The sequence below is a fragment of the Trichechus manatus genome, unplaced genomic scaffold (genome assembly GCF_000243295.1).
Source record: "Trichechus manatus latirostris isolate Lorelei unplaced genomic scaffold, TriManLat1.0 scaffold00007, whole genome shotgun sequence".
Taxonomy (NCBI): Eukaryota; Metazoa; Chordata; class Mammalia; order Sirenia; family Trichechidae; genus Trichechus; species Trichechus manatus.
Genome location: NW_004443943.1, coordinates 17,572,215 through 17,586,610, shown reverse-complemented (window position 1 = coordinate 17,586,610; position 14,396 = coordinate 17,572,215).

Below are 14,396 nucleotides of genomic sequence, written 5' to 3'. Positions count from 1 at the left end.
GACTTTGGGCCTTTGTCAAATATTAGCTGCTCATAGGTGGATGAATTTATGTCTGGATTCTCAATTCTGTTCCATTGGTCTATGTAGTCGTTTTTGTACCAGTACCAGGCTGTTTTGACTACCGTGGTGGTGTAATAGGTTCTAAAATCAGATAGTGTGAGGCCTCCCACTTTGTACTTCCTCTTGAGTAATGCTTTACTTATCTGGGGCCTCTTCTCTTTCCATATGAAGTAGGTGATTTGTTTCTCCATCTCATCAAAAAGTGCTATTGGAATTTGGATCAGGATTGCATTGTATGTAGATCACTTTGGGTAGAACTGACATTTTCAAAATGTTGTCTAGCTTATTTTTTTAAAGTGAAACATTAGACCATTTATTTTAGATCTTTCTTCTTTTCCAGTATAGGTATGTAAAGCTAGAACTTCCCCGCTAAGCACTACTTTGAAAGAGCCCTGGTGATATAGTAGTTAAGCACTCAGCTGTCAACCAAAAGATCAGCAGTTTGAATCCACTAGCCATTCCTCAGGAGAATTATTAGACAGTCTGCTTCTGTAAAGATTTACCGCCTCAGAAACCCTATGGGGCAGTTCTTCTCTGCCCTATAGGGTCGCTATGAGTTAGAATCAACTGGACAGCGAAAGGCTTAGTTTTTTTGGTTTTAAGCACTACTTTAGCTTTATCTTCTAAATTTGATATGTTTATTTTTGTTGTCATTCTATTAAGAATATTTTCTAATTTCTTTTGTGTTCTCATATCTTACCCATAAATTATTTAGAAATGTGTTGTTTAATTTCTATGTATTTAGAGTTTTCCTAGATATTTTATAGTTATTGATTTATAATCTAATTATATTGTCATCAGAAAATGCATCTTATATATCAGTGCTTTTAAAATTATTGTGTCTTGTTTTATGACTCAGCAAATGGACTATCTTGGTAAACGTACCTCGTGAACTTGAAAACAATATGTGTTCTTGTTGGATGTAGTGTTCTGTTAATGTCAATTAGATTGAGATATTTGATTGTGTTCCTCAGAACACTATGTCTTCACTGATACTTTTATGTCTAGTTTTTCTACCAGTTGTTGAAAAGAGGATGTTAAATCTCCTACCCTAATTTTGTAGTGTTTTATCTCTCCCATTTGCTTCATGTAGTTTGAGGTTCTATCATTAGATGAATAGTCATTTATAATTTTTATGTCTTGTTAATGTATTGTCCCTTTTACAATTATGAAATGCCTCTCTTCCTCTCAGGTAATTGTCTTGAAGTTTATTTATTCTGTTATTTGAAGTATATTTCTTCTAATATAAAAAATGGCCACTCCAGCTTTATTATGCTTACTGTTTGCATGGCATATCTTTATTCCTCTATTTCCTTTCAACCTATCTGTGCCTTTATATGTAAAGTGTGTCTTTTTTAGGCAGCTTATAGTAGGGTCTTGCTTTTTTATCTCCTCTGTCAATTTCTGCCTTTTAATTGCAGTGTTTTCCTTAGACCATAAACATTTAATGTAATTATTGATATTATTGGATTTAAGTCTACCATTTTATTTTTTGTTTGAAACTTTGGTTTTTGTTCCCCTCTTCTATCTCCCCTTCCTTTTTTTGGGTTATTTGAATGTTTTCAGAATTCCATTTTAATTTATTAGTGGTTGTTTGGCTATATGTATTTGTATTAGTTTTTCTAGTGGTTGATTTAGGGATTGCAGCACACATGTCCAATTTCTCACTATCACTATGAGTCAGAATCAACTTGACGGCAATGGGGTTTGGTTTTTGTTTTGGTATTTATATGTAATACTGTGCCACTTAAAGTAAAATGTAGAATCCTTGCAACCATATAGATACATTTACCAACCCACACTAATGTTTATAATTGTCATAAGAATTATATTTACATTTATTGAAAATCTCACCAGATGTTATAATTTTTGTTTTCAACAGACACACATAAGGAATTTAACAAGGAAAAAAAATGTTTTTACATTTGCCCAGATATTTACCATTTCTTTTGATTTTCTTTCACTTCTCAAGATTTATGTTTTCCTCTTACATCATTTCCCTTCAACCTGAAGAATATTCTTCATGTTTTAGTAATTCTCTTAAGAGTGGGTCTGTTTATGACAAATTCTTTAAGTTTCTCTTTATCTGATAGTGTTTTATTTTGCCTTCATTCCTGAAGGATAGTTTCCTTATATATAAGATTCTGGGCTGACAAACATGTTCTTCTACTGTTTTCTCATCTCCATGGTTTCAGTTAAGAATTCTACAGTCATTCAAATTGTTATTCCCCTGAATGCAATATATTTCTTTTCCATTGTTATTTACAAGATTTTTTTTTTCCTTTGGTTTTCTGCAGTTTGATTATGATGTGTACAGTTGTGGTTTTCTTTAAGTGTATCCTATGTGGGGTTCAGTGAGGTTTTTAATCTGCAAATTTATTTCTTTCACCAAATTTCAGATGTTTCGGGGTATTATTTATTCATTCTCAAACTCTCTCTTCTCATTATAGAATGCCAATGACATGCATGATAGACCTTTATTGTTCTGTAAGTCTCTGAGGCTCTGTTCACTTTTTTTAAAGTATTTTTGTCTCTGTTCTTCAGATTCAATCATTTCTATTGATCTACATTCACTTTCACTGACACTTTCTTCTTTCTTTTCCATTCAGCTATTGAGCACATCCAGTGAACTTTTTATTTCAGATATTACATTTCCCAGTTCTAAAATTATCCTTTGGTTCTTTTTTATAGTTTCCATTTCTCTGCTGAGAATTTTTATCTTTCTGCTAATTTCAAGTATGTTTAACCCACTTATAACATCCAGTTTAAAAACTCTGTCTGATAATTCCAACATCTAGGTCATTTTGGGATTGGCATTTATTGATCGTCTTTTCCCTTGAGAATTAGTCACACTTTTTGTTGTTCTTTATATGCTTAGTACTTTTTGATTGTATACTGGGCATTATAGATGCTATGTTGTCTAGGATCTGTATCCTGTTATAATCATCTGGAAAAATTTTATTTTTTTGTTATTTGTTTTAGCAGGTAGTCAACCCATTTGGTTTCAGACTGGATGTTTTGTCTTTCCTTCTGTGGGAAGTGGGTCTAATTTCAGTTCAATTCTCAAAGCCTTTGCTATGCTGCTTTGATCTGTCACACAAATACATAGTTTAGGAGTGAGTCCAAGATTTGCACAGTTCATAATCAGAATTAGGGAATCCCCTTCTCCAGTTCTCTCATCTCCAGGATTCCTCCACAAGCTCTAGTTTGCTGAGGTCTCTGCTTCCTCTGGCCTGAAAGACAAGGTTTCTATCAGTGATTTTGTCACTGATGTCACTGTTCTGCCAAGGAGGTCAGTGACTGGAGTCTTCCCTGAGGGCAGAGACTTGAGAGAAAAGAAAAACAAGGGAGGGGAGGGGAGGAAAGGAAATCATTTGTATGGGTCACGTCTTCTAGTTTTGGCTCTTCTCTACAATCTATCTTTTGTTTACTTTTAGAGTCCTTAGGCAGTTACTTTTAGTATTTTGTTTAGGTTTTTAGTTTTAATCAGCAAGAGAGGTAGGTTATAACAGGCTTACATCACTACAGTGGAACCAGAATTCTATAACTTCAGTTTTGATTTCTTCCTTAACCATGGATTACTATTACTTAATTTCCAGACATTCAGGAGATTTCCTGGTTATCCCTTTTTGTTATTGGCTTAATTCCATTGGAAACATAGAACATACTCAGAATAATTTTAATTTTGTGAATCTTAAGTTTTTTTTTTAATGGTCCAGCATATATTTCATGTTAATTTGAAAATAATGTTAATAATTCCATGGCTGAATCTATATCTATCTATCTATCAATCTATATCTCTCTATATATACACACAAACATATGTATAATATACATAGTCAATTTTGTTCTTGCATGTTCAAATCTTTGGTACTGTGGTTTGTTTGTTTTTTTATATCTATTGTAAGAGCTATGGTAAAGTCATCCACTATAACTGTGAATTCATCTTTATCTCATTGTGATTCTGTTATTCTTTGCTTTATATATTTTAAATGTACATTAATTGGTGGATACATATTGAATTGATCCCTTTATCATTATGGAATGTCTCTTTTTATCTTTATTAATACTTTTGGCCTTAAAGTACTCTTTGTGTGATATTAATATAGTTATACCAATTTTCATTTCTCTAGGGTCTATAGTGGAGCCCTGGTGGCACAGTGGTTAAGAGCTCGGCTGATAACCAAAAGGTCAGCTGTTCAGATTCACCAGGCACTCCTTGGAAACGCTATGGGGCAGTTCTACTCTGTCCTATAGGATCTCTGTGAGTTGGAATCAACTTGATGGCAACAGGTTTGGTTTTGGTTTTGGTATAGTAGCCCTGTTGGTACAACAGTTAAGACCTTGGCTGCAAACTAAAAGGTTGGCGGTTTGAACTCATCCAGAAGTTCCGCAGGAAAAAGACTTGGCAATCTGCTCCTATGAAGATTACAGCCTAGAAAACCATATGGGGAAGTTCTACTTTGTCACATGGGGTTGCTATGAGTTGAAATCTACTTGATGGCATCTAACAACAACAAATATGCTATAAATTTAAGAGATTATCCTAGAGATTACAATACACATCCTTGACTTAGTATAGTATAATACAATTTTTTTAACGTTAAATAATTCCAGAATATTGATAGAACCTTGGATTCTTTTAGCTGCATTTATCCTCTCTCACTTTCTGCATTATTGCTGAATGCACTTAGTCTATATGTATTTTAAGGCTAATGAAAATGGCAGGATATGGTGCCAAGTATTCCAGATTGGCTACCTAGAAGCTTCTTGTTGTTGTTAGGCGCCATTAAGTCACTTTTGACTCATAGTGACCCCATGTAACAGAGTAGAACTGCTCCATAGGGTTTTCTAGCCTGTAATCTTTACAGGAGTAGATTTCCAGGTCTTTCTCCTGCTGAACCTGGGGGAGAAGCTTATAGTAGATTGTATTATTGTTCCCAAATGTTTGTTCCATCTTCTGTAAAAGAGGATTATATACGCATGACTTTTGCCAAGTGAATTGCCTGCCATTCTTCTTGTGAGAGAAGTATACCTCCCCCACAGTGATGTCAGGTTTGGTCCTGTGACTTGCTTTGGCCAATGGATGTGTGTAGACATGACTCATGGCATGTTCAAGCAGAATTATGTTGTTTGGCTCCATGTCTTCTTCTTTGTCCCAAAAATCACACTTCCCAGACAAAGTCTACTTCTTAAGCCTAGAATCCAGAAAGAGAAGAGGAGGAGCAGAGCCATAGCTGACCCAGAGCTGTGATAGATGTTTATTGTTGTGACTGAGATTTGCGGGTTATTTATTAATGCAGGGCATCTTAAGAAAAGGTATCATGTGTGGACTTGGTGAATTCACCATTATTAAGGTCTGGTTTTTATTCCTGCAGGCTCCAGAGACCTGACAATGAGGTCACACTGAGAGTGGACCCATTGCTTAAGTGCAGATTTCTATACTCATTAAATTGTCATTTTATTACTTTATCTAAATAAATACAATCTGTAGGAACTGAAATACTTCAGACCCCATGGCTAGCTCCTTATTTCTCTATAGGAAAGTCTACAGGGGAAGTCAAGTCACAGTTGGAAGGTTGCTTAGTAAGCATGGTGTGTTAGACTGAATAATACCTCCCAAAGATGTCCATGTCTTAATACCGGAACTTGTGAGTTTTACCTAATACAGCAATCTCTTTGGAGAGAGGATTAAGTTAAGGATCTTGAGATAGGGAAATTCTTATCTTGGATTTCTAGGTGGGCCCAATGAACACAGGTTCTTATAAGAGGGAGGCAAGCGATCAGAAGAGAAGAAGGCAAAGTGACAACAGAAACAGACTAGAGTGATTTGGCCACAAGCCAAGGAATGGCAGCAGCCACCAGAAGCTGGAAGAGCAATGAAGGGATACTCCTTTGGAGTCTCCAGAAGTAATCAGCAGTGCTGACACCTTGATTTTAGCCTCATTTTGGAATTCTGACATCTGGAACTGTAAGAGAATATATCTGTGTTTTTTTAAGCCACTAAATTTCTGGTAACTTGCTACAGCAGCAATGGAAATGAAGGAAATGGGATCAAGGGAAAAAAAAAATCATGAGGTCAAATATTTAAGGAAATTAGTCTAAGATAGTTTAACCCATCCATGTAATAATACCAGTTACCAGTTACTGTGCCGTTGAGTTGATTCCAACTCATGGCGACCCCATGTGTGTCAGAGTAGAACTATGCACCACAGGGTTTTCAACGGTTGATTTTTCGGAAGTAGATTTGAGGCTTTTCTTCTTAGGCCCCTCTGGGTGGACTCAAACCACCAACCTTTCAGTTAGCTACCAAGCACTTAACTGTTTGCACCACCCAGGAACTCCCTAGAACTCCTTAGAAGCAAAGATGGCAAGACTTTGTCTCATGTACTTTGGACACGTTATTAGGAAGGACTAGTCCCTGGAGAAGGACATCGTGCTTGGTAAAGTAGAAGGTCAGTGAAAAAGAGGAAGACCTTCAAGGAGATGGATTGACACAGTAGCTGCAACAATGGGCCTAAATATAGCAATGATTATGAGGATGGTGCAGGACTAGGCAGTGTTTTTTTCTGTTGTACATAGGGTCGCTATGAGTTGGAACTGGCTTGATGGCACCTAAAAACAACAGGGACTCCCCATCTAATAACAGGTCTGAATAACTAAAGGTCATTGGGTAAAGCTTCAAAAGCCTTGTACGTGTATTACTACATTTGACTTTGTGTGCATTTTTTAAATGCAGTATTGGCTGATCTATCCATTCATAATTGTCCTAATCTTACTTTAGGTATTTATTGCAGTCAAACAGGCCTCAGGTAAATTGTTCATTCATGAGACCAATTTTATCTTTGTAGGTTTGATTTTGCATAATTTTGCTTTGTTGATTTAAAATTTCACTCTCAGAGGTCAAACTAATTTCCATTATTTCCAAGTGATTGGGTAGAGCCTCATTCTGGACTCCAAAACACCAATACCACTTATCAAGAAAGAGGTTTGTATTCAAACAAGCTAATCATTTCTTGAATTGTGAAGTCTCCCCTTCATTATGTAAAACAGAAGACTTGATACTTAGCCACAGTCTAACTAATGTTTATGTAGATAAAGCAGCAGCAACTGTTTATGTGGCTAACTCTGCAGAACTTTTTATTTTTATGGTGAAAAGGTAGTAACTTTACAGGAAAGAAAAAACTAAAATTTGTTGGTATTTCTTAATTTTACCTCTGTAATAATTATTTATGATCTCTTTAAATGAGGATAAACTACAACAAAACATTTCAATATGTAGCGTAATAGATTCTAACTCATTGTTGTTGTTAGGTGCTGTCGAGTTGGTGCCGATTCATAGCGACCGTAAGTACTATAGAACAAAACACTGCCGGGTCCTGTGCCACTCTCACAATTGACGCTATGCTTCAGCCCATTGTTGCAGCCACTGTGTCAATCCATCTTGTTGAGGGTCTTCCTCTTCCTCACTGACCCTGTACTTTGCCAAGCATGACGTCCTTCTCCAGGGACTGATCCCTCCTGACAACATGTCCAAAGTATGTTAAGACATAGTCTCGCCATCCTTGCTTCTAAGGAGCATTCTGCTTGTACTTCTTCAAAGACAGATCTGTTCGTTCTCATGGCATTCCGTGGTATATTCAATACTCTTTGCCAACACCACAATTCAAAGGCGTCAATTGATTCATCATCCAGCTTTTGCATGCATATGATGCTACTGAAAATACCATGGCTTGGGTCCGGCGCACCTTAGTCTTCAAGGTGACATCTTTGCTTTTCAACACTTCAAAGAGGTCTTTTGCAGTAAATTTGCCCAATGCAATGCGTTGTTTGATTTCTTGACTGCTGCTTTCATGGGTGTTGATTGTGGATTGAAGTAAAACGAAATCCTTGACAAGTTCAGTCTTCATCATGATGTTGCTTATTGTCCAGTTGTAAGGATTTTTGTTTTCTTTATGTTGAGGTGTAACCCATACTGAAGTCTGTGGTCTTTGATCTTCATCAGTAAGTGCTTCAAGTCCTCCTCACTTTCAGCAAGCAAGGTTGTGTCATATGCATAACGCAGGTTGTTAATGAGTCTTCCTCCAATCCTGATGCCCCATTCTTCTTCATATAGTCCACTGAGAATCGACTCGATGGAACGGGTTCTAACTCACTGGTAATGCTCAATTCTATAACTCTCCATTGTTGTACAATGGAGTGTATAAAATATTATGAAACACAAATTTCTAAGAAAATTTACAGCAATAACTAACAAAGTAATTAAACTGAATAACCACACAAGGCCAAATCTCTACTCTATAATGTATGTGTATTAGCAATCCAAATCTGACTCTATTTCTTCATTTTAATGTTAAAATTTATTATATTTCTTTACACATTCTCTGTGAGGTATAATTGTACTCTGTTTAAAATATATTTGCAATTAAATCATTTTTTCAAAAAAGGTTAAAAAGAAAGTCGCTTTAAGCACAGGGCTTCTAGGGCAAGCAAAAGTTCAATGATAAGAAGCATAAGGTCTTAACCTTGTAGTTTAAAAAGAATTTATGGAAAAAGAAGGTAAAATACTAAGTGACTAAGTCATCTTTCAAGTAATATCTTCTGCTTAGAGGAAGCAGTCTTAAAGTTGGAAAGTCGACAAAGAGACTTGAAAAACAGAGCATAATTCCCTGCCCAGCTGTTTTCTTGCTTGACTTCAGAGGCAGACATTACAACTGAAGGGACTTTTAAGAAGCTCAGTCAGGGGCAAGCCAAGGCAGGATGGGAAATAGAGGCAGGCACTACAGCCTGAAATCAGCTTCTGAGGCTGGTACTACAGAGAGCAGGGGTGGGGGCAGTTTGCAGCCAGATGTGCAGGGTCAGTTTCACAGATTGGTCAAAATGGTACCAAAATGAACTTTAACACTGATATGTTTTCCATTACTGAAACAGATGGTATTTTCAAGGCAAAGTAGATAGACTGTGGATTCTTAGCCTAGGTTCATGAACTCTTCAGGAATCTATGATAGACTAGGAAATATGTGACTTCCTGAAATTATTTACAAGTGTACATGTGTGTTTGTAGATTTTTCTGGGGGTAGATGTTGCTTGCTGTTATTGTTACTTGCCGTCCAGTCAGCTTCTGTCCACTACCTGTCTGTCAGTTTGTTGTATGGTGGTGACTTATGTATTGCTGTGATGCTGGAAGTTTTGTCACCAGTATTTTAAATACCAGCAGGGTTACCCATGGTGGACAGATTTCAGTGGAGCTTCCAGAGTAAGACAAAAAAGATGTTCCTTAGCTTACATCAAGTTCTCACAGGAGTCATGGCCTTCCAAATGTTAAGACTGTCAACCCTAAACTCAGAGGTTATACACTGGTGGCCTGTGTAGTGTAAGAAGATAGCATTTGTATGGCTGCTGTTACGGCTGCAGAGCATTTTAAAAGGCATGTGTGTAAGATTGGTCTGATGTCCTGTCGCAGACCTAGCAGCATAGCACCTATTTGAAAATAAATCCAATTTAAGCATTTATGTAACTCCATACCCCCAGAAGGCATTTGAGTTTGTAACCATTGTGCCAACACAGCTTGATGGATAAGTGTAAAGGTTGGTGGTATAGAAATCATCAGCAAGGATTTGTTAAAACTACACATTTGCAGGAGTCCCTGGGTGAGATAAATGGTTAAGTGTTCGGCTACTAACTGAAAGTTTGGAGGTTTGAGTCTACCCAGATGTGCTTTGAAAGAAAGACCTGGCAATCTACTTCAGAAAAATCAGTCATTGAAAACCCTATGGAGCACAGTTCTACTCTGACACACATGGGGTTGCCATGAGTTGGAATTGACTTGACGGCAACTGGTTTTTGTTTTTTTCCTGGGGTAGTACCTGGGAGTTTGTTAATTTTGTAAAGTTCTCTATGAGATTGCTACTCAAAGCGTGGTCTGTAGAATAGCAACACTGGCATCATTTAGGGGTTTGTAAGAAATAAGGAATCTCAGAGCCACTCCCACCCTCAAACCTATCAAATCAGAATCTGCATTTTAAGAAGATACTTAGGTGCTTTGTATGTGTATTAGAATTAGATCATTATTGAGGTCTGTTTTGGGAATTACTAGCCTAAAGGCTCTCTATTTTCTTACTGATATAAGGGCGGCATTCTAATTAACGCAATAATATTTCTCTAGGTATGGCTAGTTCTTTCAAAGCATCATTTTCACATTTGAGTATATTTAAAAATAAACTATATTAAATCTTTTTAATGAGTAACATTATGTATTAGTTAATATTCTTTTGGAGGTGAATATACACATTGAAATGTTATCAAAACACAAGCCTGAAAAAAGAGAAACATATAGACAAACATGGATTTCCTAGTATCGTAACAGTATTACTGGAGCCCTGGTGGCACACTGGTTAAGAGCTATGGCTGCTAACCAAAAGGCCAGCGGTTCAAATCCACTAGCCACTTCTTGGAGACCCTATGGGGCAGTTCTACTCTGTCTTATAGGGTTGCTATGAGTTGGACTCGATGGCAACAAGTTTTTTTCTTACTCTCTTTTTAAATTTACTTTCAATTTGCTTGATTCTCTTAGAAGAAATAACTGGAAGCTTCAAAAAGCATAGCTCTACCAACAGTTGGCTGGGCTCTTTTCTTATGGGATTGAGATATCAGAAGACTTCATCTCTCCTCACAGCATTGAATGACTGGGATGTTCTCTACTTACCAATTCAAAGGAAAAACAAAACCTCCAGTTGGTTTTGTTGAGGGCTTTTTTTTTTTTTTCTTTCTTCTATCCAGCCTCATTCAAAGGGCATCTTGGCAGGAATATGGAGCATATATTTTCTGAGTATGTTGTTGTTAGGTGCCTTCGAGTCTGTTCCCACTCATAGTGACCCTATGTACAACAGAACAAAACACTGCCCGGTCCTGCACCATCCTCACAATCGTTGCTATGTTTGAGCCCATTGTTGTAGCCACTGTGTCAAGCCATCTCATCAGGGGTCTTCCTCTTTTTCACTGACCCTCGACTTTACCTAGCACGATGTAGTTCTCCAGGGATTGGTCCCTTCTAATAACATGTCTAAATTACGTGAGATGAAGTCTTGCCATCCTCGCTCCTAAGGAGCATTCTTACTGTATTTCTTCCAAGATAGATTTGTTCATTCTTCTGTTAGTCCATCGTATATTCAATATTCTTCACCAACACCATAATTCAAAGGCATCAATTCTTCTTTGGTCTTCCTTATTCATTATCCAGCTTTTGCTTGCATAGGAGGTGATTGAAAATACCATGGCTTGGATCAGGCACACCTTAGTCCTCAAAGTGACTGGCTGTACATTCTTCTAATCAGATATGATTAATTGGTTCAATTATCAGTCAAGAAGTTGCAGTTTTTCCTCTCCTTCCTCCCCTAATTTTCCCTGCTTCCTCACTCATTTCCTAGTGAACCAAACCCATTGCCATGGAGTTGACTCCGACTTATAGCAACCCTATAGGACAGAGTAGAACTGCCCCATAGGGTTTCCAAGGAGCAGCTGGTAGATTTGAACTGCTGGTCTCTTAATCACTGCACCACTAGGGCTCCAACAGCTAGTATTAAACGAGTTGATTTAAGTACCCTCTGAATTATTATCATCTCTACCTTCTCCCTGAAGCAGATTTAAGGCTACTTCTTAGAAGGCACCTGGCGCTTTCCTTTCCTGAACATTTGGTAGAAATAGTTCTTAAATATAACCTACCACAGTGGTTCGCAGATGCTCATTCAAGCTGCTCTGTAACCCAGAGCAATACCAGAGTTACTGCGCCCACCTGCTCCAGAAAGTTTCCCACCAGAAGAAAAAAAAATCCTTACTTAGCCATGAAACCCTGGAACAGCACAAATTAGTAGGAGATTGAACACAGGTGATTACAGGCAATGGTCTACGCCTTTCAATTAATTTTTAAATTTTATCTTAACTTTAAAAATAAACATGTTGGCATTTGTGGTAGACAGAATAATGGCCCCCAAAGATGTCTACGTCTCAATCCCCAAAACCTGTATGTTACCTTACATAGCAAAGGAATGTTGCTGATGTGATTAAGGATCTCGAGATGGGAAGAGTAGCCTGAACTATCCAGGTGGGCCTGATGGAATCACAAGCGGCCTTTTAAGAAGGAAGACTAAAAGCAGTCGTAGGAGATGTGACTACGGGAGCAAGAAGTTGTAGGGGTAATAGGAATGGGCCACAAGCCAAGGCATACAGGCAGCCTTTAGAAGCTGAAAAAGGCAAGAAAATAGATTCTTTCCTCCCTAGAGCCTCCAGTAGGAACCAGCCCTGCCGACACCTTTACTTTAGCCCATTGAGACTGATTTTTGGACTTCTGACCTCCAAAAGTGTAAGAAAATATTTACATTGTTTTAAGCTACTAAACTTACGGCAATTTGTTACTTCAGCAACAAGAAAAATAATGCAGCAATATAGATTTTTGTTCAGTATTTATACTGTAATTTTATATTATGATATTTTATACAAAAATAGCTATGTTATGGATATTAATATCAAAATCATCAGTTTTTCTTGTCTAGAAAAAAATATATATATATATTTTATCTTTCACTATCCTGACTGGCACCACCATCAGCCTGGTGAGTGTTTAGAAGGAACTAAGCAGGTCTTTAAGGACTATGACTAGATTATGATTCAGTCCCACATCTGTCACAGAGCATTACATTTACATGACAATTTCTCAGTAGGGGGAGTGCTTTGCCATTTGCTTTGGGGAGTCAGGAAGATGGAAGTTCAAATCCTAGTTCTGCCACTTGTTAATTTGTAATCTTAGGTAAGAACTTAACTTTTCTAAGCTTTGGATTCCTTATATTTAAAATGGGGATCATAAAGGTGTAATGAAGACCATATGAAATAATATATGCAAAGTGCTTAGCACAGTTCCTGCTATATAGTAACTACTGTTGTTGTTAGCTGCCACTGAGTCCATTCTGATTTATGGTGACCCCACGTGTGCAGAGTAGAACTGCTCCATAGGGTTTTCAAGGCTGTGATCTTTCAGAAGCAGATTGCCAGGCCAGTCTTCCGAGGTGCCTCTGAGTGGGTTAGAACTGCCAATCTTTTGGCTAGTAGTTGAGCACTTAACTGTTCACACCACCCAGAAACTCCTAAATGGTATCCATTTTTAGCTGGTTAGTACTGTAATTGACTTGGGCATCGTACACTGATGTCTGTTCATTATGATTATATCTGGGCCACATGTGACATTCTGCCGTGGAGAAATCTGGACAATTTAGGAAGTGATGAAAAAAATCTCTAGTAGATATTTTTAGATCAATCAACCAGCTCAAAATAATGACCTTAAGTGTGTAGAGAAGTAGTATCATAAGAGCATTTATTCTCACTTGAAAACACAGTATTCTCCCAGGAATGAAATGTGTACCCATCTTTGTTCTACATGTGACAAAAAACCAGTGCACACTGTGCTGAGATGTGTTTAATGTGTGGGAGGTAATTCTTTCTTATGCTTTTATTAATCACCTAGCAAAATATAGCATCCTGCCTGAGTTCTTGGAAAATCCAATGACTTGGAAGTTGTCAATGTAAAAAAACTGGATTGTGACGATGTTAGATATAATTATGCTATTTGCTAACAAAGGAGTACTACTTAATTTCAAAAGCATTTTTTAATAGTTTATCTCATATTTGAAACATCAGAGCAAAATATACACTATCCTATAATAAACTCACTTACTGTTCCCATTTCTGAAACGTAGTCATAGGTGTTCACACAGAATCTAGAGAGAAGATTTACAGGAGAGAAGAAAAGGCACTTCTAAAATGGTGCATTTCAGGAGTCTCTCAATATGTAAAGTAGAGGTACTCCTGAGTAGGATAGTTGAGCACACTAAGTCCCATTGTCGTCATTTCTTACATTGCCATAATTCTGTTGAAATTATGGAACAGCACCGAATCAGGATTTAACGGGCCTGGGTTCTTTTTTTTTTTTTTTTTTTAATATTTTATTGTACTTTAGGTGAAGGCTTACAGAACAGATAGTTTCTCATGCAACAGTGACACACATGCTGTTTTATGACATTGGTCAACAACCCCACAACATCTCAACCCTCTAAATTCTCAACTTTTTTTTTTTTTTTTTTGGTGAAAACACACATAGCCAAAGATACGCCATTTCAAAAACTTTTTTTACATACACATTTAAGTGACATTGACTACGCTCTTCCAACTGCGCTGTTATTCTCACTTAAGATGAAGGCCTACAGGACAAAATAGTCTCCCATTTAACAGTTACTACAAATGTTGCCCTATGACAATGGTTAACAATCTCACAACACATCAACAATATC